The 27,417-nt window shown below is 44.6% G+C and overlaps 1 protein-coding gene across 1 annotated transcript in view; it reads left to right on the top strand.

Annotated features, from left to right (window-relative positions):
- CENPJ (centromere protein J) overlaps positions 1 to 27,417 on the top strand; it is a 921,807-nt gene that overhangs the window by 18,720 nt on the left and 875,670 nt on the right. The window lies entirely within an intron of this gene.

Here is a 27,417-nt window from a genome sequence, read left to right as displayed (position 1 = left end):
AAATCAGTAGTTGAATGCAAATATTCCAAAAACTGTGCCAAATCAATACCAGAGCCTCTCCACAGCATGAACACATCATCCACAAAGCGGACGTACCAAAGTATTTGTCCAAAGAATGGATTATTATTTGACAACACATTTTGCTCTTCCCAGCTGACCAAAGCCAAGTTGGCGTAGCTATTTGCACATGCAGTGCCCATGGCCACACCAACTTTCTGCAAAAAGAATTGCTCCTGGAACATAACAATGTTGTTCTCTAGAATAATCTCTAAGAGACTACAAATCAACTGTATCTTAGTGTTGGTGAAACACTTATTCACAGAAAGAAAATCTCTAACGCTGTCAACACCCCAGGTGTTAGGTGTACTAGTGAGTAAGTATTCAATATCTAATGTAACAAGGACAAAATTTTCATTAACATCAACACTTTTCATTCTATCATAAAGCCTTTGTAAAAACATCTTTGTATCCTTCAATATTGTATGGCAGCTTGCCAACAAACCATGTATACATCCCTCTGCATAAATAGAGAGAGGTTCAGTACACCACCCAGTGCCTGAAACAATAGGATGCATGGGTGGAGATAACAAATGTTTGTGTATTTTTGGTAAGCCATATACCCTGGGAACAAGAGGTTTATACACATTAAAATACTTAAAAAGTGAATAATCTATTAAATTCGTGATTAGTAAATCAAAAATTAAAAAAGAATCTTTATATATAATAGCGTTAACAGTAGGCTTGGAAATGCATTGATATGTATGCGTGTCAAGTAAAAGTTTCTCCATTTGTGTGACATATAAATCCTTGTCCATTAACACTTTACCGCCTCCTTTATCTGCCTGCTTAATAACTAGTGAATGTATATTTTTTTAATTCTTGCAGGGCTCTATGTTCATCTACTGTCAAGTTATAAAATGACATACTAGTATCAGTTGAGTTGTTTAATTCTCTAAAAGCAATTTCACATACATCTATGAATTGTTGAATACCTGTTAGTAAAGCTGGAACAAAGGTACTAGGTTTTCTGTATATATTATGTCCTTTATTACCTGCAGTAGTATCTGTAGGAAACAAACACTTTAGGGAAAGACTTCTGCCAAGTAGTCTCAAGTCTTAATTTCTGCTGGGTCGGCCCTCCTTGCAGGAATAAAAGATAAACCTTTATTAAGAACACTAAGCTGTTCACTATTTAACACAAAAGATGAAATATTTATAACCAAGTCTGAGACTACATGCGTCTCTTTTTGGATTGATGAGCTATCACATCCATGTGATCTCGTTTGCCGCGCCAGTAGTGTGCATTGTGATCTCCTTTGCTGTGAGCTCAGGGATAGTAAGTGGTATTTTTTCTGGTATTTAGGTGTGCTTGAGTGAATTTTTTCCCTTCCTCCTCTTGTTTAGTGTCTCGCTTGGTCATCGGTGTTTAAAAAAAAAAAAAAAAAGTTTTGCAGAGAGTAGTAGTTAGGCCTGCCCTTCCCCTACCTGTGTTTGTGTGTGGTTTTTCGGATAGGTAGTGTTTGTACCTTTGAGCGTAGGACTATGCCTGATCAGCTGAAGCCTGTCTTCAAAAAATGATGATGGTCACACTCTGTGTGTAATTTGCTTGGGAGTGGCACATTTGTCCACTCTGTGTGCTATCTGTTCTGGTTTTAACCCGAGGGCCCTTAAGGATTGGAAGGCCAAGCTAGTTGCCAAAGGCCTTTTCCCTGCTGCCATGTTGGAATCTGCCTTGACATCGGTCTCTAGTGTTCCACCTCCCACCCAGACAGGGACTCAACCTCCCACTTCTTCTGGTGATGGGTCTTCTAAAGACAAATCTTCAGTCAGCGTGGATGACAAAGAAAAAGAGAAAGAAAAAGATAAAGAAAGGCACAGAGAGGAAAGGGAGAAGAAGGACAGACATCGTAAGAGATTCCCAGACAGGGAGCTCTTTCTCAGTCCCCCTTCTAAGACCATGAGGCCTTTTTCTCCACAGCTTCGGTCTCCTCATTTCTCACCAGAGCTGTTGGAATATTCGGACCTGAGGCCTTCCTTCCCATTGCGCAGACCAGCCAGATCCGAGTCGGTGGCCTCTTCGAGGTCGACTCGGAGCCTATCGGACATGGACAGGATGATGCGGAGATTTATTCAGACTCAAATTCAGATGGGAGTCTTGCCAGGCCCCTTTCCCTCGGGAGGGGGGACCTCCAAGCCACTTTTCCACCCCATCACTCCTTCCCCGATCCGTGCTTCAGGGCTCTTGGATCCGAGGTTTTTTGAAGCTGGTAGCTCGGCGCTGACAGTTCCTCCAACCTCAACTCCAGCTGTTACCCTGAGTTCCTCGGATCAGACTTGTTCAGATCCGAGTGGCTCTCGGAGCCGTGGACAGGGAGTCAGACCTGGGGGAATGGATTCTTTGGCTCCAACCTTTTCAGATCCGATCCATTCCTTCTGACAGGCTACCCTGGCTTCGGCTCCGGTCCCCACTTCGGATCCGGGGAGGTCTTCTCCCTTAGCCTTCGAAGTGATGGAGAGAGTTCTCTCCCAGGGATTGAGACCCCAGCCCATCCCGTTGGGTACCACCCAGGCTCCCCTGGATTTGGCGATGACTCCCTTCATCCTGTCTCAGGGACAGCCCTTGTCAGGGCATCCCCAGGTTAATTTCCCTGAGGAACCCCCTGCGGCTCACGAATCCCCTTCTGAAAGTCCCACTGAAGAGGGACATTGTAAGCGCAAGTGCAAAAGGAGGCACTTGGACTCCCCCGAGTCCCTCACTACGGACACTCACTTAGATGAAGGAGAAGGGCCCACCAGGTCACCTCCCGAAGATGTCTCCTTTGGAGAAATTATGGAGATCCTCTGCCAGAGGGGAGGTTGGTCAGACCCAAAACCTTCTGGAGATGAGTCAGTGTTCCTGGAGGCCTTTGGCACGGGGCCATCTACTTCCTGGGTGTCCCCATCAGCTGACCCCTTTGTGGACCTCATCACCACGATGGCATGGAAGGAGCCTGACGCCGTAGATCCCATCCCCAAATGCCCTGACAAGGTTTTATCTCCCCCTTCCGACAGACAACCTTGGTCGAAAGGAGCCCCAGTTGATGCTATGTTGGTTGCAGCGGCCACAAAAAAGGAACTAGCACAGGAGAGTTCCTCAGTCCACCCTCCATAGAAGGAGTCCAGGTCAGTGGATAGGTTTGGGAAGCGCGTCTTCTCCTCAGCGACCTTTTCTATCCGTGCGCTGAATTATTTGGCACATGTGATTCGACTTCAGTGAGCCCTTGCTTCAGAATTCGCTGAGTCTCCCCCAGAGTCTTTATCGCCGCAGGGCAGACAGTTGTTCTCGGCGAAAATGTCTACACTGAAGTCAGTCTCAAACACGTCAATGTGACTCCTTTCCCATGCCACGGAAGGAGCAGCTAGGGCAGCTGGGACAGGCATAGCCATGAGGCATCATGCCTGGCTCGGGTTGTGTCAGTTCGCGGACCCTTTCAAGGCATCGTTTATCAATGCTACCTAAGACGGTTCTTCCCTTTTTGGGAAGACAGTATGTGACACACTTGTCCAGAGCGAAAAGGATGGTAAGACTTTGTCTGCCATTGGAATCCGCTTCTCTAACCCTCCGTGGACCTTCTCTAGGAATCAAAGAGGGCATAAGATGATGTGGTTCCGAAAATCTCAGTTTTCCTGGGATTCTCAGGACAACTATTCCCCCAGAGGCAGAGGAGGGACAGGATCGATGCCGACCCAGAGGTAGAGGGGGTCCCAGGAATTTTGGGTCTAGGGAACCCTTTTCTGATGGACTCTGTCAGCAGCCCTGAGGAGTTGCCCGACTATCCTACTCTGGAGGCAGTCGGGGGATGATTGTCCTTACACCCAGCGGCATGGGAGTCCATTACGACAGATCACTGGGTTTTACAGATTATATCCAGAGGTTACTCTATCCCATTTGTTGCCCCTCCAAATACTACAAAACACCTCCCTGATGTTCCACCCGCTCACAGGGAGGCTGCATCTCTAGAGGTTGCAAAGCTGCTTCTCGAACGAGCCATCTAACAGGTCCCCCACAGTCAGTCCGGATTAGGCGTCTACTCAAGGTTGTTTTTGGTGCAAAAAAGACGGGGGACCTCAGGCCCATTCTAGACCTGTCAGCATTAAACCTGTCTGTAGCCAAGCAGAAATTCCGGATGGTCACCTTACAGTCCATTCTACCTTCTCTCTGAGAGTATGATTGGATGTGTTCGTTAGACATCCAGGATGCTTACTACTACATCAAAATACACAGAAGCTGCATGAGGTTTCTGCATTTCCGGCTGGGAGCCAGTCATTTTCAGTTCAGAGCCCTACCCTTTGGTCTCACCACAGCCCCAGGGTGTTCACCAATGTAATGGCAGTTGTGGCGGTTCACCTGAGGCTTCAGGATATTCAGGTGTTTCCATACCTGGACGACTGGCTCTTTGCTGCGCCCAACAAGCATCATTTGTGTCTGGCCCGAGATTATTTCATTCGGTTAGCAGATCTACTGGGAATTACAGTCAATGTTCACATTTGCAACCAGTACAAGTTCTAGACTTCATTGGGGCATGGCTAGACACTTTGCAGATGAAGGTATTCTTAACTCTAGACAGGATCCTACACCTCTGGTGCCACATAGCTCAGATAGTGAACTCCAAGTTTCCAAAGGCGAGCGAGGTTCTCCGGGCTCTGGGCTCCATGGCTGTCGCCATATCGATTCTCCTTTGTGCGCGCCTTCACATGTGGGTTTTTCAGTGGACTCTGGCTGTTTAGTGGTCTTGGCTAGACCTGCCCATGGAATTTCTGATCAAGATCAGTCATGTCTGCAGGACATCTCTTTAGTGGTTAAGTTCACCGGAGATATCAAAAGGACGCCCCTTCGCATCCTCTCCAGTCCAAGCCACAGTGACCACGGACGCCTCCCAACTCGGGTGGGGGGGGCACTGTTTGGGAAGGACAGTCCAAGGCATGTGGTCCCAGTCAGAGAGACCAAGTTGCACATAAATGTTCTAGAGATGAGGGCAGTGCTTTTAGCGTTGGAAGCCTTTCACACAGTCCTCCCTCTCGGATTGATTGCAATTCAGTCAGACAGCATGTCGGTTGTCTGGTATATCAACAAGCAGGGGGGAACCAGATCCTACCCCCTATGTCACAAGGCCATGACAGTGTGGGAATGGGCGATTTCCACTTGTTGGTTTCCGATAGCAATGTACATTTCGGGGTTCTCCAACATTTTAGCAGACAGATTGAGTCGGGCCATTCTGATGCCATACGAGTGGTCTCTGAAACAGTCAGTAGTGGAGGAGATCTTCCTTGCATGGGGTCAGCTTTGCTGTGATCTCTTCGCATCTCCTTCCATTGCGAAGTGCAGTGAGTTCTTCGCTCTGATTCCCTCACCTGCTTGGCCCCCCGGGCTTCTGTATTCTTATCCACCATTGCCATTCATTCCGAAGTTTCTTCAGAAAGATTGCCGACTACGGTGCAAAGTGATCCTCATTGTCCCATTCTGGACTCGTCAAGTTTGGTTCCCATTCCTTTGGTCTCATCTCTTAGCTCCCCCTGTGGGTTCTGGATCTTTGCCCGGATCTAATCTCCCATCTGTCGGGAGCACGTCCGCCCGATCTGGGCATTCTCAAGCCGACAGCCTGGTTGCTCCAGTTCCGTTAATTGCCAGGACTCCTGGTCTTTCATCCCTGGTAAAATCCATTCTGTTGGCTTGTCTTAAAGACTCCACTAGGAAACTTTATTGCAGTAAATGGAAGCGCTTTTCCATTTGGGCCTCACAGAGAAAAATAGATCCCTTACAGCCTTTGTTCCAGCGGTGTTGGACTTCCTGTCTGGTATCTTTCAGCAAGGAGCTAGTTCCTGCACAGTGAAAGTACAATTGGCAGCCATTTCCAGTTTTCACATTGGTGAAGACAACATGGCCTTAGCCTCCTCTAGGCTGTCTAAGGCTTTTCTTAAAGGTACTTTTCTGTTACGGTCACCTGTCAAGGATTCAGTGCCTCCTTGGGACCTTACTTTTGTTTTACAGGCATTGGTGGCTCCTCCTTCGAACCTGCAGCTTTGGTGGACTTGAAATTTTTGTCCTGGAAGACTGCTTTCCTAGTCGCCATTACATCTGCTTGGAGGGTTTCTGAGCTTCAAGCTCTGTCTGCCGTGCATCCTTATTTGGTCTTCTGTAAGGATGGGGTCTCCCTCTGTACTAACCGTTCATCTCCTCCTGGTATTGTTAAGGCTCACTCTACCAGGTTCATGGCGACTTCTGCTGGCTTTTGGTCTAGGGTGTCTTTGGGTGATATTTGTGCAGCAGCGACCTGGGCCAGTTCATATACCTTCATTTCCCATTACAAATTAGATCTGATTTCGAGGGGTAGAGCATCCTTTGGCTCTGCGGTGCTCAGGAATATCCTTCTATAAGGGCCTCCCAGGATCGGAGTAGCTGGGGACTCTGTCCCACAGGTTGCAGATAAAATGAAGTCAACTACTTCAGATAAAGAAGTTATGTACTCACCATAACATTCCATCTGAGTAGTTATACTTCATTTTTCTGCAACCTTGTCCTATCTTTTCATGATTGGTTTACTGGGTTGAGTTGCTTATGTTTTTAGTTGCAGCAAACTCGATCTGAGGGAAGATAGGAGATGGTAGGGCATTATGGGTAAGGGGAGGAGCTCGGAGCTTGGAGCAGATGCTAGAAAAAAAGTTGCTGGCTCGGATCCGATACGGATCCGTATACCCACAGGTTGCAGAAAAATGAAGTACTCCGATTGAACGTTATGGTGAGTACATAACTTCTTTTTTTAAAACAAATGCTGGTCAACTGTAATGTTATATTCAAGTAGTGTATAAAGTTGTTATGGGTTCCACATTCTGTTTGAAAATCAAAAGACTGGATTTGTACACAAAATGAAATTACTGTTGAGGTCATTCCAGCACAGCAGGGAAAAAAAGAACAAGCGCTCCTGTAATAGAAGGATCATTGCCAGATGTGCTTTTTGCTGACAGTTTCTTTATGCTCAGCGGCATAAACTTGCATCACGCAGGTTTATTATGAGCTGTTCAATTAAGTATCTTGACAAAGATTATATGCCGGGGCTTTCCCACCAAGTCCTCTGTCAGGCGTCTCTTTAGTTGCTAGAAGGGACAGAAAGTTAAACTAATAGGGCATTTATCTATTCTCAGTTAAATTTAGACCTATCAGCCTGACATGTACTCTGTAAAATCATAGACTGTGACATAATTGAGCTTATTTAGAATGATAGGGGACCTAATCTCTATGATGTGGAACAAGGTTGATTTGTTAAGGACAGCTCTTGCCTTTTGAATTTTGTGACATTGTTTGGAAAGAGAGAGAAACAGCACTTGAGGAACTTATTTTTAGTTATTGACATTGTTTCACATAGGAGAATAATTGGTAATATAAAAACATTAAACATCACTTTGCATGCATTTCATTGGGTAAAAACTCTGTTGTAGCAACAGGAAATAAGTCAGGGTTGGGAGCTTGCCTTTCTGTCCCAGCTAATTTACATTTGTTTGAATGTTGGTTCCCAAGAAAGAAAATATCAGAGGCAATTTCCCACAAGTGTGAGAATGTGTTTGCTATATTTCAGGTTTGCTCTAAGATTATGGTAGTACAAGTGGTGTTTCATACTTAAAGGATGATGTTAAGTTGTCAGTCTCGCCTTCATTCTTGCTGGATGGGTTTGGAGCCGATCCTCGGCTCCGACTCGGCCTATAATAAAGCTCGAGAGCTAATTCCACCGGCTCGAGGCTCCCCTATATCCCACAATGCTAGGCGGTAACTACTTAGATCTCGTTTGCCGCTATAGCTGACGAGGTGCTTTTCTACCGACTCAGGCAGGTGAGTTAGACTTTTACCTTATTAGGTACTTCTTAAACCCCCTTTTTTGTTGTGATACCATAACTTTTTAGTTTAATTAAATATTTAGATATATCGACCCCTGTTTGTCGAGTCTTTTTTCCCTTTCTTCCCTTATCTTGTAGGCCTTCGGCCCCTACCCTTCCCCCAGTCCATTAGTGACTAAACTAGTTCTTTTCTGTTAAGGGCTTGTGTGTGTGTGTGTTTGTGGCTTGCTTTAGCCTTAATAATTTAATTTAATAATTTTTTCTGTAAAGGGTGTGTCTGTAGTGTGTTTGTGTTGTGTCAGGCACTCCTTTTTACATTGTCAAAAGACAAGGTCTCAGGCTTCAAGAAGTGTGACTCGTGCTGTCAGAAAATGTCTCTGACAGACGGTCACACTTCTTGTGTATTGCCTGGGGCCTTTGCACCTGCAGGACTCTTGTGCTGTTTGTCATGGGTTTAGCCCTAGAGTCCTGCAGGAACGCAAGAATAAACTGATCTTGCGGGGCTTATTAAAGCCTGAAGGCCCCCCGACTCAGTCTGTGTCGGGGAAGCCTTCCAAAACTTCCAAACAGTCGGCTCCTGTTCCAGAGTCGACTGCTGGAAAGACTAAGTCGGCTTCGACATCGGCTCCGGCTGGAGCCGATGTTTCTAAGCCTCATACTGTTACCTCGGCTCCGGCTGGAGCCGAGGCTGATAAAACTCCGTCAGCTCCGATACTTTTATCGGAGCCACAGTCTAGGAAGAGGTCCAGATCCCCCTCTATCGGCTCCGTGCATTCGGCGCCAGGATCCCCTCTTCTTTCGGAATGAAGCCATAAAACTCATTCCTCACAGTCTTCCAGGTTATCTGACCATGATTTGCAAAGGGTAGTGAGTAGACTTCTCAAGTCCAAGGCACTGGCCCAAATGCTGCATAGCCGACTCACCAGTCAGTGGCTATTTCCGTTCCCCAATACATTCCTCCTCCGACTCCTTTGAGTTCGAGCCAGGGCTTGTCGGAGCCATGACTGTCGGTGTGTTGGATCTGATACCTTCCATTTCGGCTCCGTCGTCTGCTCCGATCTCCTCCTTGGAGGGATCTCGGCGCCGGGCTTCCCTCGTCGGCTCCGAGGGGGCGAGTGGCATCGGACCCTTGTCCGACCCCGCTCTCCCTCTCGGGGCTTCGGCGTTGGTGAGTTCGGCTCCGACATCGGCTTCGGAGCCACCCTGTCTGTGCCGGGGGAGGTCCTTGTCTCTTCGGAGCGGGGGCCTCTGGCCTTGCCTGACAGGGGTGCCTTTGAGGTCATGCGGAGCGTGCTAGAACCAGGTTCTGCCCCACAGTCAGCTCCTTCAGCCCCTCCGTCTACAGTGCCTGCGGTGATTTCTACTCACCCCCTTGTCTTAGACCGCAGAGAGCCAACTCCTCAAGTTTGCCCATTGGGAATTTCCTCCTCTTCCGAGGCCTCTCCTGACCCTGCAGGAGATCCCCCAAGGAAGAGGCAGTGCAAGAGGAAGCACATTGACTCCCCTGAGTCTATCACCTCTGACACTGACTTAGAGGAATCGAAGGTTCCCTCGATCCCCCTCTGAGGATGTCTCCTTTGCTGACATCCTTGAGATCCTGAAACAGAGGGGGAACTGGCCAGCCCTTAACCCTTCGGAGGATGAGTCAGTGTATCTTGAGACGTTTGGCTCTCGCCCTTCTACCTCCTGGGTGTCCCCTCCCTTTGACCCCCTTATGGAAGTGGTGGCAAGGAAGGCTTGGACGGCTCCTGACTCAGTGGAACCCACCCTGAGGAGACCATCTAAATTTATTACTGCCCCCAGAGATAAAGATTTTTTATCCAAAGGTGTCCCTGTTGATGCCATGGTGGTGGCTGCGGCCACTAAGAAGGAGTTAGCTGATCCTTCGGTTCCTGTCCATCCTCCTAATAAGGAATCTAGGACCATGGACAGGTACAGCAAGCGGATGTTCTCATCAGCGACCTTTTCAATGCGGTCGCTGAACTACTTATGCCATTTCACTCGTCTCCAGAGAGATTTACTCAAGGATATGGGTGAACTGATAAAGGATCCTACAGCTGAGGGGTTCAAAGACACAATGAACTCCCAGTTCGCAACCCTGAATTCCATCGTTAACTCCTCCGTGCGGCTGGTCTCATATGCAGCAGATGGGGCGAGTAGAGCCGCAGGCACAGGTGTTGCCTTCACGCCACGCCTGGATGCAGCTATGCAACTTTGCGGACCCTTTCAAGGCGTCCTTCACCAATTCTCCCTTTGATGGATCATCCTTGTTTGGTCCACAGGTGAAGGATACATTGACCAGGTGCGAGGTAGAAGGTAAGACTCTCTCTGCTGTAGGAGTCCGTTTTTCTACCCCTTCTAGACCCTATCCCAAAGGTCAAAGGGGAGGAAAGATGTGGTTCCATAAACAATCCCAGGGAGTCTCATCTGACGACAGGCCAATTCCCTCTAGAGGCAGAGGGGGAATAATAATAGACGCCGCCTAGAGGCAGAGGAGGTCCATAAAACCAGGGTAGCAGAGAAATGTTCTCTGACAAACCCTTTCAGCATCCCTGAGGGGCTGCCCAGCTGTCCACCTTCGGAGGCAGTCGGGGGAAGGTTATCCCTGTACCCAAAAGCCTGGCTTTCCCTTACTCAAGACAAATGGGTACAGTCGATCATATCCGAGGGTTACAAAATTCCCTTTATTCACATCCCAACCCAACCCAAAAGATCCCTTCCAGATGTTCCACCCGGTCTAAGGGAACAAGCAGCATTAGAAATTTCAAAGCTGCTATCAAAAAGAGCTATCCAATCAGTCCCGGCAGACCAGCAAGGATCCGGAATCTACTCCAAATTCTTTTTCGTACCAAAGAAAACTGGGGACTGGAGACCCATACTGGATCTCAGCTACTTAAACAAGTATGTCAGGAAAACAAAATTCCGGATGGTCACGCTACAGTCCATTCTACCCTTCTTGGGTCAGGACAATTGGATGTGCCCGATAGATCTTCAGGACGCGTACTACCACATCAAAATGAACAGACGCTCCAGGAGATATCTCCGCTTCAGGCTGGGAGCCAGTCACTACCAGTTCAGGGCCCTGCCCTTTGGTCTCACTACAGCCCCCGTGTGTTCACCAAATGCATGGCAGTGGTCGCGGCTCACTTGAGACGTCAAGGATTCCAGGTGTTTCCATATTTGGACGACTGGCTCCTTACTACCACCACCAGACATCAGCTTCTTCTATCCAGGGACTTCACCATCCAATCTTGCCAAGCTCTAGGCATTTCGATAAATTTCGAAAAATCTGCCTTGTCGCCTTGTCAATCTATTACCTTTATAGGCGCCACCTTAGACACACTCAATCTTTCAGCCAGACTCACAGAGCAGAGTGTGTCAGACATTCGGAACCAAGTTTCCCTTCTCTTACAATGCAACAAAGTCAAAGCCAGATTAGTTTTGAAGGCACTAGGACTCATGGAAGCAGCTATTCTCCTTCTCCCCTTAGCTCGCTTTCACATGAGGATCCTCCAATGGATGCTGTTTACTCAATGGTCCTTTCAACCGCTCCCGATGTCCCATACAATATTGATAACTCAATCATGCAAGAATCAACTGTCTTGGTGGATCACATCACCTCAACTTCTCCAAGGAAGACCCTTCACTCCCCCCCCCCCAGTCGCCACGTTGACAACAGACGCCTCCCTGATCGGGTGGGGGGGGCATTATCAGGGCAGGACAGTCCAGGGCACGTGGCAACCTTTCGAGTGCCACTTGCACATAAACGTCATAGAGATGAGAGCAGTGCTTTTAGCGCTGCAAGCCCTTCGCGACTCTCTTCCCAGTGGGACTATTGCAATTCAAACGGACAACATGTCCGTAGTGTGGTACATCAACAAACAAGGCGGAACCAGATCATACCCTTTATGTCGAGAGGCACTCAGACTTTGGCAATGGGCGATCTCTTCTCAGCGTTTTCTGATAGCAATGCACATTCCCGAGAAATCCAACGTTATTGCAGACAAATTGAGCAGAGCAATTCTCATGCCCCACGAGTGGTCTCTAAAGAAATCGGTTCTTGAAGAAGTATTCCTAAGATGGGGGGCCAGCCTTGCTGCGATCTTTTTGCTACTCCCCAAAACAGCAAGTGTCACGACTTCTTCACTCTCTTCCCGTTACCAGGCCATCCCACCAGAGACGCTCTAGTCCACGATTGGCCCCGGGGACTTCTATATGCCTTTCCCCCCTTTCCACTGATATCTCAACTAATTCAGAAAGCCATCGCCTTGAGAGTGACAATGATCCTCATTGCCCCTTACTGGCCTCGACAGATATGGTTTCCCTTTCTTCATCGTTACCTTTTGGAGCGGCCTTGGCATCTGGACCCAGTACCAGATCTGATAACCCACCAATCGGGTCAGCTGCACCAATCTCTGCCTTCTCTAAACCTCACAGCGTGGTTTCTCCAATTCCAACCTTAGCCAGGCTTCCCTCAGTATCTCACTCGGTCCGAGATATCTTGATAGCCTCTCATAAATCTTCTACCCGGAAGATTTATAGTAGCAAATGGAAACGCTTTTCTTTTTGGGCAACATCAAAAAACATAGATCCCTTTACTGCACCTATCCAGTCTATTCTAGACTTTCTAGCAGAACTCCTTCATTTAGGATCTTCTGCATCTACCATTCGAGTTCAATTGGCTGCCATATCAAATTTTCATGTTGGTGTTTCAGAGTCTAGCATCATGGCTCACAAACTCTGTAAAGCCTTTTTAAGGGGCTTATTTCTTCTCAAACCTCCAATCAAAGATCCCCCGCCTCATTGGGATTTGAACTTGGTTCTGGCATCTTTAATCCTTCCCCCCTTCGAACCGGCGGCTTCATGTTCTCTGAAGTTGCTTTCTTGGAAGACACTTTTTCTGGTAGCTATAACTTCAGTGAGAAGGGTATCTGAACTCCATGCTCTGTGCAGTCGTCCTCCTTACTTAGTGTTTCACAAAGACAGGGTATCCCTCCATACTAATCCATCCTTTTTGCCTAAAGTTTCCTCTCAAATAAACCTAAACCAAATTATTGATCTCCCCGTCTTTTTCTCTAACTATTCAAACAGGTCGGAACAAAAGCTGCATTTTTTGGATGTTCATCGCCAACTTAGATATTACTTAGACAGCACTAAACAATTCAGGAAATCTAATCAATTGTTTCTGTCATATGCGGAAGGGAAATTGGGCCTTCCAGTTACTAAAGTATCCCTCTCTAGATGGCTCACCTCTACAATTACCTTCATCTGTGAGATCAGACATCAAAAACTACCCTCAAGACCTAGAGCTCATTCAACTAGGGCAGTAGCTACATCCGTAGCTTTTCAGGATAGGCTGCCAATAGATTCCATTTGTGCAGCAGCCACCTGGGCTTCTCCTCATACATTCATTTCACATTACAAATTGGACATGGTTTCCAGAAGCCGTGCCAGTTTTGGTTCCACTGTTCTCAAGAGTCTGTTCCGATAGGCCACCCGGAATAAGGTGCTAGGGACGCGGTCCCATCCAGCAAGAATGAAGGCGAGATAGACAACTTAACATTAAGAAGTTATGTACCTACCATAACGTTCCATGTTAGTTGTCTTCTTCTCGCCTTCTTTCTTCGTCCCACCCTCCTTCCCCCAAGCCTGGACAGACCGACAGGAATTCAGTTTGTGTTCTTCGTCTGGAAGTTGTCATTCCCACACATTCTTCCACCTCTTTTATCCTTACTAAGGTCTGCCATACTTTTAAGCAGATTGTTTTTGAGGTGGGTTTCCCTACTCCATTCTATGGAGACTAGGATTGCTTGGTATAGCTATCAAACAAGATCTGAGTAGTTACCGCCTAGCATTGTGGGATATAGGGGAGCCTCGAGCCGGTGGAATTAGCTCTCGAGCTTTAGTATTGGCCGAGTCGGAGCCGAGGATCGGCTCCGAACCCATCCAGCAAGAAAGAAGGCGAGAAGAAGACAACTAACATGGTAGGTACATAACTTCTTATTTTCGGTTTTCTTTAATGTTTGCATGACATTGGAGTTAGTATAAGTAAAGGGGGTGTGGAGGGAGAAGTCCTATACATGGGAGGTGCAGAGGGACTTGTCCTCTGCAAAAATGTTTCATTTTTTTTTCTAAATGTTCAGTGTATGTGCAAGTAAAGTTTGAACTTGGAGGGTATGCCTGTGGGAATCGGGTTTTCCATTCTCTAATCAGATTCTTCTGTTCAAGCATTGGCCGCCAGAAGTGTTCCACTGCGGTGTGTATTGGGGCTGCTTTTTAGAATATTCTTTTCTAATGTAAAAGTGGTAAATGGGCTGTGGATAACCAGATATGCTGACAGTTGCAAACTAGATAACTTAATACAACTGATTCCAATACCTGTTCTCTGTGTAAGTGACTACTTACACTGATGCCAGGTCTTTTGGAATCTACCCTCTGGTGTAAGCCTGTTTATAGATGGGTCTTACACCGAAGTAAGTCGCTTACATGGAGAGCAAGTTTTTTGGAATCAGGGCAGACTTGCACTGAAAGCAGTTCTTTTGGAATCTGGCCCAATCTGTTCATCATAAGGCTCACTGCTGTAGTAAACTTAATTTTGTATGGGATTTTGCTGTAATTTAAGTCGGTTTTGAATTACAGAGCTTTTGCATATCTCCTTAGAGCTACCCTCTCCACACTGTGGATATCAGCAGGATACATGATATAAAATGAACAGGCACTCACGCTGTCTTCATATCTTTTATGCCTTTCACAAGAGTACAGTGTTTGACAATCATTACAAATTTTGACAGCTTCTAGAACTGTAATAAGTACCTAATTTAAAATTTGTTAATTCATACTCTTATTTTCTATTGCATTATATTGTGATTGTTGTTTTATACCTGTGAAGTGGTGAATTTCTGAAGCTAGTGTTGTTGCTTGGAAAGATTATTAGTAGGTATTCTTGTGGACAACAAATTGCACTTAAGAATTTTCATCTTTATTGACTTTCTTTCTTTGAGCTTTCACATAAAGTGATTGTAAGCTGTGTTTTTCTTTTAATAGGAAAAATGTTTTGCATAGCCCTAGTTCTTTCTTGAAGCAGAAAACACTCATACTTTTGGAATGAGGGATAACTACCTCCAAATCTAAGAGAGAGACATCTTAAATGCATATATCTATAAAATCCAAGTGCGCAAAAAAGATGGATAAAAAAAAATGCTTGAGAAACTCCTGCGGGTGGAAAGTTTGCGGTCTTTGTGATGATATTCACATTGCAAGGGCCAGAGGGCACTGGTTATTTTCAAGTATAAATGTTTAGTTTGTGGGGAAGAAACTACCTTCTGCTATTTGAACGTAATGCCTAAAGAGTCAAACTTCCCAGACTGCATCCAGTAGGCCTCATGTCTGAAGAATCAGTTCCATTAATGCACATCTTTACTTTTTCTGGTTTTGTCTACAAACTTTTCACTGAGGAATATGTGGTGGCTTGACAGGAAACCTTTGATCTGCTATTGATGCCAGGTATACCTCCAGCTTCTGAGATAACTTTTTTCATTTAAAAGGAGAAAGCCCTCTGAAATTTTCTCCTCACTCAGATATGGCTGAAGAAAATGACTTAAGATTTACTACTGGGATTCACTTACTGTTTAGGTATGATGATGACATATGTTTAATTTGTCCATCCAATCCGATAATTTGAACTGGCGTCACTAGTCTGCTTCTATATGGCCATTTGCCAGTGCTGTCAGCCACAACTTCCTGAACTTTGCCCTCCCATAATGCCCTGCACTCCCATTAGCCTCAGATCTCGTTTGCCACTATTGGAAACTGTCCGTCCACTCTGTATCCGCTCAGTGCTTTCAGTAATTTCATTTCTATTCAGCTAATTCTTTTGGCTCAAATTTAATTTAGTCAGCAGGATTATATTACTAAAAACTGTTTCTAGTTAGTTTTTTTCCAGTTTGTCATCTTTCCTTAAATTGCAGTTTGCCTCGACTGTTCTTGCCTTGCATTCTTTTCCCTGTTTGTACATACAGAAACTTTCTTTGAATGTAACTGTGTTTAGGGTCTTTGCTGTTCTTGCTGCTGCTGCTGTTCTGCCTCTTACAGTTGCCTAGTAGATAAGAAATTCAAAATGTGCTTGAAGTGCTTGCACAAAATCCCTTCCCAAGATCCACATGACTTTTATGTGGTCTATCTAGGACCAGAGCATTTCAATGTGAATTGCTCTATTTGTCAAGGGTTTGCCTTCAGAACCTTTGCAGACAAAAGCAAACTTGTAATCAAGGGTCTTTTACCTCCAGACCCCAAGGGTTCTCATAAGAGTGACAAGAAGATGAATAGCACAAGGACAAAGAGAGGAAAGGGACATTAGAGTAGCTAGCATGGGGCAAAGGGGCCAACCATCCTAGTAATAAAGTATTAGGGGGGCATGATGGGCTGATCCTGATTAGTCTTTAGTGCATTTCTGGAATTCAGAAATGAATAGTGGTAATGCAATTTTTTTCAGAGCAGAAGTGTTCCATGTGTGGCATAAACATGTAGCAACTGCTTGCTGTAACTGTAACAAGCAATTTAAAACAAAAGAAGGAAGAATTTTTTTAATGACTTAACTGTGCTCCATATATATAAGATATAGCAAGCAGTATGATACAGTTTTAAGAGAATTACGTGTTTTTTTTCTCTTTAAGCCAGAAGAGCTTTTTTTTTGGGGGGGGGGGTTGCCAGACTGAGGACTAGCCCCAGATGTCAGAATAGTTAGCTACCCAACTGGACAGGGATAAAGTTAAGAAACCAAGAAAAACCAAAGCAGAAGAACCTTGACATTCTTCATTTCCTAAGATAACTGGTACCAGAACAACTCTTGCTCATTACCCTCAACTTTGGCTGCACCAACTTGGTGCACACTGGGGACTATTGTTAGTTGAAACAAATCACCTGCTAGGGTCTTGAGCCAACACTCTTCAGAAAAGGAACTGTACTGGTTCATCTCATTAAGATATTCCCCGATTTACATCAATAAGATCCTTTAGATCTTTCAGGAACACTTTGGAAACAGATTGGGATCCCACAGTGAGGGCCTTTTTAACAGCCAGATAAAGATGGATATTATCCCATCCTCCTTTGCTTCCAGGGTGGCTTGGGTTGGCCCACTCTCACCTGTCTTAGCTCCTTCCTCAATGTGCGTCTTTGTGCTGGTGGGTTTGGAATCCAGCTTGTAACCTGGAGCCTGCAAGTTTGGCATTGATAATCTCTCCGCCTGTGGTCATGATGTTGTGACATCTGAAGCACGCATTCCTGAGACCTTTGGGATAGACTGAGTGTGGGAGCCAACTGCTCAATGCTGTCTTTTCAGCACCATTTTCGACCCTGACCTGTGTGTCGCTCTTCTTGTCAGATTTTGAGCTGTCTACACCAATCTCCTGCTCTGAGCCATCCACTTCTTTGGTGACAGGGACTCAACCTTTGGTGCTGACTACCACTACTTTGGTAGGAGAGGGCTCATTTCTGGAGTTGGACTTCCAGGTGCCTATGGATCCTGGACTAGCAACCTTGACATTTTGATGGGAAGTTGTAAATTTACCCTCAGTCTGACCCCCATGTCTGTTCTATATAGAAGACATCAATAAGAAAAGTATTAGCATAACTAACACCCCCCCCCTATAAATCCATAGTTACCTGCCTACTAACATGCCCCCCCCCGTATAAATGCCCATGAGGACCAAAATGGTTTTGAGGGTGTGGCTAGGTAAGTAAGGGTACTAGTGGTTATTAGCTTGTAACAGCCTATGAGAGGATGATAGCATCTTTTTTAAGATGTTCTACAGAGTTGTCAGCTACATCCACTTCATTCCTATATATATCCACCTAACTGCTTCTAAGCCTTGTCATCATTGTTCCTAGGAAGAAAGCAAGACTAATATCAATAAAGAACCAACTGATGTGCTTGTATACTCTTCTAGAGACTGATTATTCTCAATCTGGGGTACTAAGGAAGAGAACATGTAAAATCCGACATGTGGACTCCCTAATGGCGCCCCCATGTCAGACATGGACTTGGAGAATAGAGAGGATTCCTCATAATTCCCTCCTGAAGACCTGTCATTTGGCAAAACCCTTAAACTAATGAGACAGAAGAGACCCAGGGCCACTGAACCACCCTCCCAGGATGAGGAAATGATTTTGAGGCATATGGTTCTGCTCTCTCTACCTCTTGGATTATTCCTCCATCTGACAGCCTTATGAACTACTTTAAGAGGCCAAGTCTCTTTGGCACATACTGGTATCCCTAGCATGGTGTTGATATCCTCGAATCTGATGCACTTGACACAGAGACCTTTTGCTTTGATGATATTTTGGGACTATCTTTTCAACACTGAATCTTTAGCACCATCCTTTGCACCAACTTCTTTGGGGACATTCTTGGTGTTAGAGTCCTTGGGCTTTACATCAGCGCTGATCACCTCAAGGCCCTTCCTACAAATCCTTGGTCTCAGGGCTATATGTATCATATAACCTAAGCAGCATTACATAAATTATTCAATCCCTGCCTTTTTTAAACAAAACCATCACTTACTACATAGGCAATCATACATGTATATAAGTGAAAATAAACGACACAGACACGATCTTTCTTGCAAGCATTTTACATCACAAACCATACTATCACATTCCCATTTGCAAACATTGTAATTCACTTATTAGTCTACACAGTCTTTTTCAGTCAAACATTACATAGCTCATTTAAGTCTTGCAGCCTTTTAAACCTCGTTCCTCCCTTGTATGTGTTGTTCCCGCAATTCCCATTTTTTTCTGTTATTTGCTCCTACCCTTTTCCAAAGACCTCATTTCTAGTTGTATTATCTCTGTTACTATATTCACCGTTTCTTGTATAATTGGTTTAGATTGTGATTTTCATTTTCTAGTAATTGCTTTTTTGGCAGCTGCCATTGTTAGACACAACAAGGCCTTACCATGCATAGGCAATTCCAGATGTTCTTCATTCCACATTGCTGCAGTCCTAACTATTGGGTAGTCCGCTGTCCAGTCGGCCCGAATACCAAAGTATATGGCTGACGTCGGTCAGGGCGCATTAGACTGACGTCAGTACATCAGGGTACTAATGCGCATGACCGACGTCATATCCTCAGTCTTTTTTGCCGCATGGTCCGATGCAGAAGCAGTTTTGCGAGTGCAGGTTGGCGTTCTGAAATTTTCTGAAAGTCGGAGTTTCAGACCGAATCAAAGTTGGCTAAGTACCCCGTTGGGGAACATTTTGGTTTTTTCTTGCCTCAGTATTTAACCGGATGTCAGAAAAAGTGAATAACTGTATTTCTTGTGGGAAACAGATACCTCATAGGGATTACCATACCTTGTGTATACCTTGTTTAGGGCCTGAGCACGACGTTGTTGGATGCCGCTCTTGTGCTAGATTTAACAAACGCACTATTAAGAGAAGGTTAGACTGTGCCAGGTTAGTGTTTGGGAAGCGTTGTAATTATAAAATGCCGTCGGATGCTCCGGCGCCCGCTTCGATCAAAAGCGCAAGGACAAAACAGCGAAGCCTAGGGTTGATGAACCGGCAGTCCCGGACGTCGGTTCTCTAGAAGGCTCAGTGGAGCCAGAGGTTTTGCCAGGAGTTTCTTTGGAGTCTCAGGCAGAGACTTTACTGTTGCAGGATGTGCCTTCTCAGGAGGTAGGCCAGGCTGAGGGGCTTCTCAGGTAACTGTTCTCCCCCTCCTTCCCAAGGTAGTTAGAGCCTCTCCTTCTGTTTCCAAAACTTCTTTGAGAGGTAGGCCAAGTTTAGCTTCAGTGGGGCTTCTCCTAGCACTTCAGGTTCTGTGCCTAAGAAACATATGCTTAAAATGGCAGAAGATTTGATTACTCTGATTAGAGGTTCTATGCCCCCTCCTGATAAGAGGCCTAGGGTGGAACCTGAGTTTGAGAGTTTTGAACAGTGTTCAGAGGCTTCTGAGTCTTCTGGAAGACTTGCAGGAGTATCCTCCTTATTCTGATTCTGATGTGGATGATTCCACTCCTACAGCTTCTCCTCCTGAGGATTTCTCATTTTCAGAGACTCTGCATTCCATGAGGGAGCACTTTAAATGGGAAGGCCAAGATTACTCTGATTCCAGGAAAAGGCTTAGGGAATTCTTGTTTTTACCCCAGCATAGGCCCTTAGCTATACCTCCTGTGTTGAATGTGGTGGAAGATGTTTTTGCAGAGGCTTCCCTGAACCCTGATTCTTTGCCTCCTGCTCCTGTTAAACCTGATAGGTACTATAGGGTGCCTGAAGCTCATAAGTATCTTTTTAAGAGTCCTAGGGCAGACCCGGAAACTGTTTCTCAGGGACCTAAGGGTGTTAAGGCCTCTGTTGTTAAAAACCCTGTTCCCACTGATAAAGAGGCAAGGGCTTTGGATAGATGGGGAAAGAAAGTGTATACTTCTTCCACTTTAGCCATGAGGGCGTTGAATTGTCAGTTTCACATGCTAAAATATCAAAATTATCTCCTTTCACAATTGAAATCTAAGGTGGATGCTTTGGCGGAAGGTATTGAGTGTAAAGAGTTGCTGGATTTAGTTCATGTGTCTGAACAAGTGGGTAAGCATTCTTTGCAATGCGGTTTTGATGCTGTACAGGCCTCCTCGAGGGTGGCTGCCACTAGTTCTGTTCTTCGCAGGCATGCCTGGTTGAGGGATCAGAATTTAGCTGAGCATGTTAAGACAAGGATTTTGGATGCTCCTTTACAGTCTGATGTGTTGTTTGGTTCGCCTGTGGAAGCAGTTTTAAAGAAAATGGAGGACAAAGCTAAGTCTATGCAAACTGTTAAAGATTTTTGCAGGTGCAGCCACCGAAGTTTAGTAGAAATTGGCCTACTAAGGGATGGACATATCCTGCTTATGATTCCCAGTCTAGGGGTAGGTCTAGACGTGGTAGGGGCAGAGCTCAAGGTTCTTTTAGGCCTAGAACAGGGAGTTCACCTGCTCAGACTTCTGGTGAGGGCAGGGGTCAGTCCTTTCATAAACAGACCCAATGACCTGCCTTTTCAGCTGCCAGTAGATTCTCGTCTGGCAGCTCCTTTGGGAGGAAGACTGTCTCTTTTCAAAGAAAATTGGGATTTAATTACTCAAGACAGATGGGTGTTGGATATCATTCACCACGGTTACAGGTTTTATTTCCACACATTGCCACCTTTCAAAGGCATGCCAGACGTTCCTCCTCCACAAAGGAAAGAGGCTCACAAGCAAATTTCTCTGTTACTCCAAATAGGGGCCATTCAGCCAGTCCCTGTATCAGAAAGGGGCCTAGGATTTTATTCTCGCCTGTTCCTAGTACCAAAGAAGGGGAACACGTGGAGACCAATTTTGGATTTATCTATCCTCAACACTTATCTGGACATTCCCAAGTTCAAGATGTTGACGTTACAACAGCTTTTACCTCTGCTGGGCAAAGATCACTGGATGGTAACTTTAGATCTCAAGGAAGCTTACCTTCATGTGCCTATAAGACTAAGTTGCAGGAAGTATCTGCGTTTTCGAGCTGGAAATTCTCATTATCAGTTCTCTGCATTGCCCTTTGGCTTATCTACTGGGCGCAGAGTATTCACAAAGGTTCTGGCTCCAGTGATAGCTTACTTCCGGCTAAAAGGAATTCAAATCTATCCTTACTTGGACGACTGCCTGATTCTGGCTCAAGAAAAGGAAAACCTTCTACAGCATCTGGAATATGTTATAGCAGTGCTAAGATGCCTAGGGTATTCTGTGAACGAAATAAAGTCCAGTCTAGTACCCTCTCAAGACATGTGCTTTCTGGGTGTGAGACTGAATACAGCAGCCCAGATGGCCTTTTTAACCCCGGACAAACAAAAGAGTCTATCACTTTACTTCCATCAACTATCTCATCAGTCCGTGCTGACTGCAAGGACAGTCCTTCAAGCATTAGGGTTCATGGCATCTTGTATTCTGGTGCTTCCCAATGCCAAACTGCATATGAGGAAGCTGCAATGGTATCTCAAAAATGTATGGACACAGCACTGCCAGGATTTGGACACTGTCATTCAAATAATACCTTTTTGTGGTGGGCTCAGGAATGTCACCTAAACAAGGGACTCTCTGTGACCCGGCCAGAGGCGAGTCAGATTTTAACGACAGATGCCTCGGACATTGCTTGGGGAGCTCATCTAAATGGAAAGTGGATACAAGACAAGTGGCCTGCCAGACTACAGCATCTACATATCAACATGAAGGAGATGTTAGCAGTCCAGTTTGCATTAATGGCTTTCAAGGAGTTACTTCTTCCAGGGCAGGTGTTGATTCTAACAGACAACACAACTGTCATGTGGTACATCAACAAACAAGGGGGAACACATTCTTATCCTCTATGCAGGCAAGCAATGATTTTATGGGAGACTGCGCTCAGCTTGCAACTAACTCTTCAGGCAAGGTTTCTGCCGGGAGCACAGAACTCCTTAGCAGATGTGTTAAGCAGACAAATCATGGATCCCCACGAGTGGAAACTGGATCTTCATGTATTTCAGACATTGACAGTGTCATGGGGAACTCCAGACATAGATCTGTTCGCTTCTCCACTAAACCACCAGCTGCCAAAGTTTTGCACAAAGGGGTTTCATCACACAGCTTGGAATGTGGATGCTCTTTCTTTCAGTTGGAAAAATCTTCATGTGTATGCCTTCCCACCTCTGCCTCTTCTTCCAAAGGTGCTCTTAAAGGTCAGACAAGACAAGCCAAGGATGATTTTAATAGCTCCAGATTGGCCTCGGCAACACTGGTACCCACTACTAAGGAGTCTGGTAAGGAAGCCTCCATGGCCTTTACCTTTGATTCCACATCTGTTATCTCAGAAGGACGGTCATCTGCTCAATGTCAAGCTTCACTCTCTTCATCTAACAGCCTGGCATATTCTGTGTTGAAACACAGCAGGTCTCAACTTCCTCAACAAGTTTTAAATGTGATTATGGAAGCTAGAAGACCTAGTACAAGGAAAGTGTACGCAGAAAAATGGAAGAGATTTTTATTTTGGAGTACAGCAAAGAATTTGGAGATTTCTGAGCCTAATTTGAGTGTGGCTCTTCAATATCTTACTGAGTTATTGGACAAAGGTTTGTCCTTCTCTTCCATTAAGATTCATGCTGCAGCAATTTCAGCTCACTATGATTGTGACCCACCATTGTTTTCGCATCCTTTGTTCAAGCAGTTTCTTAGAGGGGCAAAGAATATAAGACCCCCACGTAGAGCTCCTACTCCTGCTTGGGATCTCAATTTTGTGTTGGAAAAACTTACTCTACAACCTTTTGAGCCTGCGGCTACTGCTGAATTGAAATACTTGTCATGGAAGACTGCTTTTCTGTTGGCTATTACTTCTGCAAGAAGGGTGTCTGAGTTGCAGGCCCTTATGGCAGTAGAGCCCTTTTTGATTTTCCATAAGGACAGGGTATCGTTACGTACTAATCCTTCCTTTATGCCTAAAGTGGTTTCTAGTGTGGCTTTAAACCAAACTATTCATTTGCCTACTTTTTATGCAGGCCCCAAAATAAAGGGGAAAAGATTTTGCACACTTTAGATGTACACAGGCAATTGCGTTATTATTTAAGCAGGACTAAGGATTTTAGGCAGTCTCAGCAGTTGTTTGTTTCTTTTGCTTTGAGTTCGCAGGGCAAGCCTGTGTCAAAACAAACTATTTCTAGGTGGATTGGGTTTTGCATTGCATTTTGTTATTCCCATCATGGCAAGGAGATTCCAGCTGGGATTAGGCCTCATTCCACTAGGGCTACTGCCACTTCAACAGCATTCCTAAGGGGGGTGGCAACTAAGGATATTTTGGAGGCAGCTACTTGGAGTTCAGTGCATACTTTCTCTAAGCATTATCACCTTCCTCTCTACTCTAAGTCTAGGGCTGGTTTTGCCACAGCTATTTTGCAAGGCATGTTGTCAGCTCCTGCTTCTTTATGATTTGCCAGCCTCCCTTACCTCTGCTTTGGGATTCTACCCAATAGTTAGGACTGCAGCAATGTGGAATGAAGAACATAGTACAGTTTTGTACCTACCATAAATGTAGATGTTCGAGGATCCACATTGCTGCAGTCCAATTTACCCTCCCTCCTTCCCCTCTGTGTTTAGGGGTGGTTGTGTAGGTGAGGTTATATGCTGATAATTTTGTATATATTGTACATATTTTTGGTGCAGGTATATTGGGCCTTGTCTTTTTAGGGTCTTCTGACATCTGGGGCAAGAAAAGACTGAGGATATGACGTCGGTCATGCGCATTAGTACCCTGACGTACTGACGTCAGTCTAATGCGCCCTGACCGACGTCAGCCATATACTTTGGTATTCGGGCCGACTGGACAGCGGACTACCCAATAGTTAGGACTGCAGCAATGTGGATCCTCGAACATCTACATTTATGGTAGGTACAAAACTGTACTTTTTATTTCGTAGCTTAGAAAAATCATCTCCCTCATCAGATCAATCTGTGCACACAGCATCTCCAACAGTGCATCCCACAAGGAATCCTTAAAATCCACCAGTTCACCACACTCCTGGAAAACAAGTTCCCATTTACCTCTTTCTTTCCCATCACACCTACAACATTTGCTGTCTGTCTGAGGGAGTCTGCTTGGGGTATAGAAATATCTATGCAAACATTTTCAGACAAAAATCTTAAATCATCTAAATTTTGTTGCATATTTGGAAGGCAAACATATATCCTCCCATTGTTTCTTTGTGAACTGCTTACCCAGTCTCCCTTTCCAATCCTTTCTAACCTCCTCTGATTGATTCTTATAGTTATTATACAATATTTTATATGCTCTACTAATTATTCCTCTTTTAATGGCAACTTCTGTACTAGAGTCTACTAAAAAAAACTGTCAGCGCTGTTCTTTCATTTAGGATCGCCCTATTTCTTTCTGTTTGCCTATACTCTGATATCAGTTCCTGATAGAGAAGACAATCTGTAACCTGCAGTCCAAATAAATTCTTGATGTCTTCCCATTTTGTCATCCTTCCATCTCTAGTTATTTGCTCCCAATATCTTGGTTCCTTTCCCAGTTTTTCTCCAATAAATTCCAGCTCCCCTTTTGCCGATTTGTCTATATCCCTAATCGCAGTAACCTCTATTGGCAGAATCTCCTTTCTCCAATCCCGTTTTAGCATAGTTCTTAGGATATTTTCTGCTACTTTATGGATATAACATTGTGAATGATTATTGTTATTCTCCATAAAGGTCTGCATCCAAAATCACAGTCTCTCCTTGTTTCTTGAGCTTCACCCTTGTTTCATCATCATCCCTTTCCACTTTGAAATAGTGTTTTCTGCTTGTGCTATGTATAGGAGTCTTAACTGTGTAGCTGTGAAATATCTCTTCCAATTGGGTAAAAGCAATCTGCCCCGTTCTACTGGAAGAATCAGTTTATCCCACGTGACTGTTGCCGTCTCCCCCCCCATGATAAAGTCCTGCAGCTCTTTATTAATTGCTATCCACAACTTCTCTTCTAGTTGATAAAAATATGCCTGACCTATGTATAAGATTAAAGGGACTAAAACATTTTAACTGCTAGTATCTTTTTCTCCATATAACAAAGCTTCTATTTTCTCAGTTCCCATATATTCTTAGCTGCCATACTAGAATAATTTTTAATCCATACACCTAAATTTATTTATTATTTATTTATTTTACATTTGTTGACTGGGATACTCCGACTGGATACATGTCCATTTTCAGTGGAGGCCCGGGGAGAAAAGCTCCGTACAATGATACATGGAAAGTAACAAAGACATAGAATATAACAGTGACAAAAGACCTAATCAATGTAGAAATATCAAGTGATTGAGAAAATACACAATATAGTACAAGAGACATTAAACATTAACAGCAAATAAGATGTTTGATCCCTAAACATAGGTAAGCACATTTTTATAAATATAGGGCAAAAACTCAGATATAGTTAAACAGAGGATTGTAAACAGTTTTGCAACAAAATGTCCCAAGGTAAAAGAGCTACTATTGGTATAATGGATAGTCTGGGTTAGAACAAGGGCAAACCACTGCTGTTTAAAATATTGAGCTAGTTTTTTTTTTTAATTGTAACAGAGAGAGTTCAGAGGTGAGGTTGGTAGGAAGGGAGTTCCATAACCTACCTACATGGTTGGAAAACAGACAGTCCCCAGACAGGATTTTAATGTTTGTGCTAGGAGTACGTTAGATGATCGCAGTGCCCTGAGGTTACAGTAGGAAGTAATGAGGTTTCTGAGCCCTGGTATGTTTTCAGGATGATAGTGTCTTATGAGCTACAGTCAGTTGGTTGACCCTGAGAAGGTTAGTTAATTCAAGCCACCCTAGTGAGTGTAAGTCAAGACAGTGGTGCATTCTGTAAAGTGTAGCAGTGGCAAATCTAGTGATGTTGTTGTAGCACATAGTTTGTTAAGGTTGGCTTTACTTAAGTTTGTAAGTAGATGGAAGCCTAGAGGAGGGTGGAGAGAAAATGGGTTCGTGCAATGACAATTTTTGTTGGTGGGGTTAGGAAGGATTTGACCCTATAGAGGGAGCCAAGTTTTTTACTGATAGTTTTGATAGTTTGATTAATGTGAAGATCAAACTTGAGGTTATTGTCAACTAATAAATCCTAGGAGTTTGATTGAGAGATCAGGAGAAATGATGGTCCCATTGTTGGATCTTACAGTGAATGCTGATATAGACTGCCTACTATTTGGGGAGAATAGCAGTAGTTTTGTTTTGTTTGGGTTTAATATAAGCCTCTTATTGAGGAGCCAGTTTTCTACTAGGTTAAAGGTGGTTAGGGTTTTTATTTGCAGGTCCTTAGGTGAAGAGGCTGAGCAAATTAGGGTCGAGTCATCTGCATATTGTACACAGATTTCATTTGGGATGATATTTTTCAGGTCATTAATAAAGATTGAGAATAGGAGTGGTCCTAATATTGATCCCTGGGGAACGCCTATGATGATGGGTAGTAGGGTAAACAGTTTACCTTTCCATAAGACTGCCTGGTGTCTATTTGTTAGGTAAGAGTGGAACCATTTGAGAGATTGACTGTCTAGTTAAATGGATTTTAGAGCAAGTAGGACGAGTTCATGGTTGACTATGTCAAAGGCCTTAGAAAGATCAAGAAAGAGAGCTGAAGTAAGTTTGTTATTGTTCCGATTGAGGTTAATGACATTAGCAAAGGAGAGGAGGGCTGAAGTGGTACTATGGTATGGCCTAAAACTGTGTTGGGTTTCAGTCAATAGATTATTTTTGATAAGGTAGTTCATAAGTTGTTTTTGAATACAATTTTTCCATGATTTTTGCTAGTGGTGACAGTATAGCGATGGGTCTGTAGTTTGATAGTTCTGTGGAGCTACCTCCTTTATGTAGAGGGATTACATGTGAAGTTTTCCAGATAGAAGGAATAGTGGCTTCAGCTATAGTTCTATTAATCAAAATGGTGACAGGAATGGCTATGGCTTCTGCAGCATTTTGGAGGTATTCAACTGGGAGGAGTTCAGCCGACAGGGTGGTTGGTTTTAATTTCTTGAGCAGAGTTGTGATAAA

This window comes from Protopterus annectens, chromosome 5.part1, assembly GCF_019279795.1.
Source record: "Protopterus annectens isolate FY-2018-M chromosome 5.part1, PAN1.0, whole genome shotgun sequence".
In the NCBI taxonomy this organism is placed as follows: Eukaryota; Metazoa; Chordata; order Ceratodontiformes; family Protopteridae; genus Protopterus; species Protopterus annectens.
Note: the sequence above shows the minus strand (reverse complement) of the source record. Positions and strands in the feature narration are given on the sequence as shown.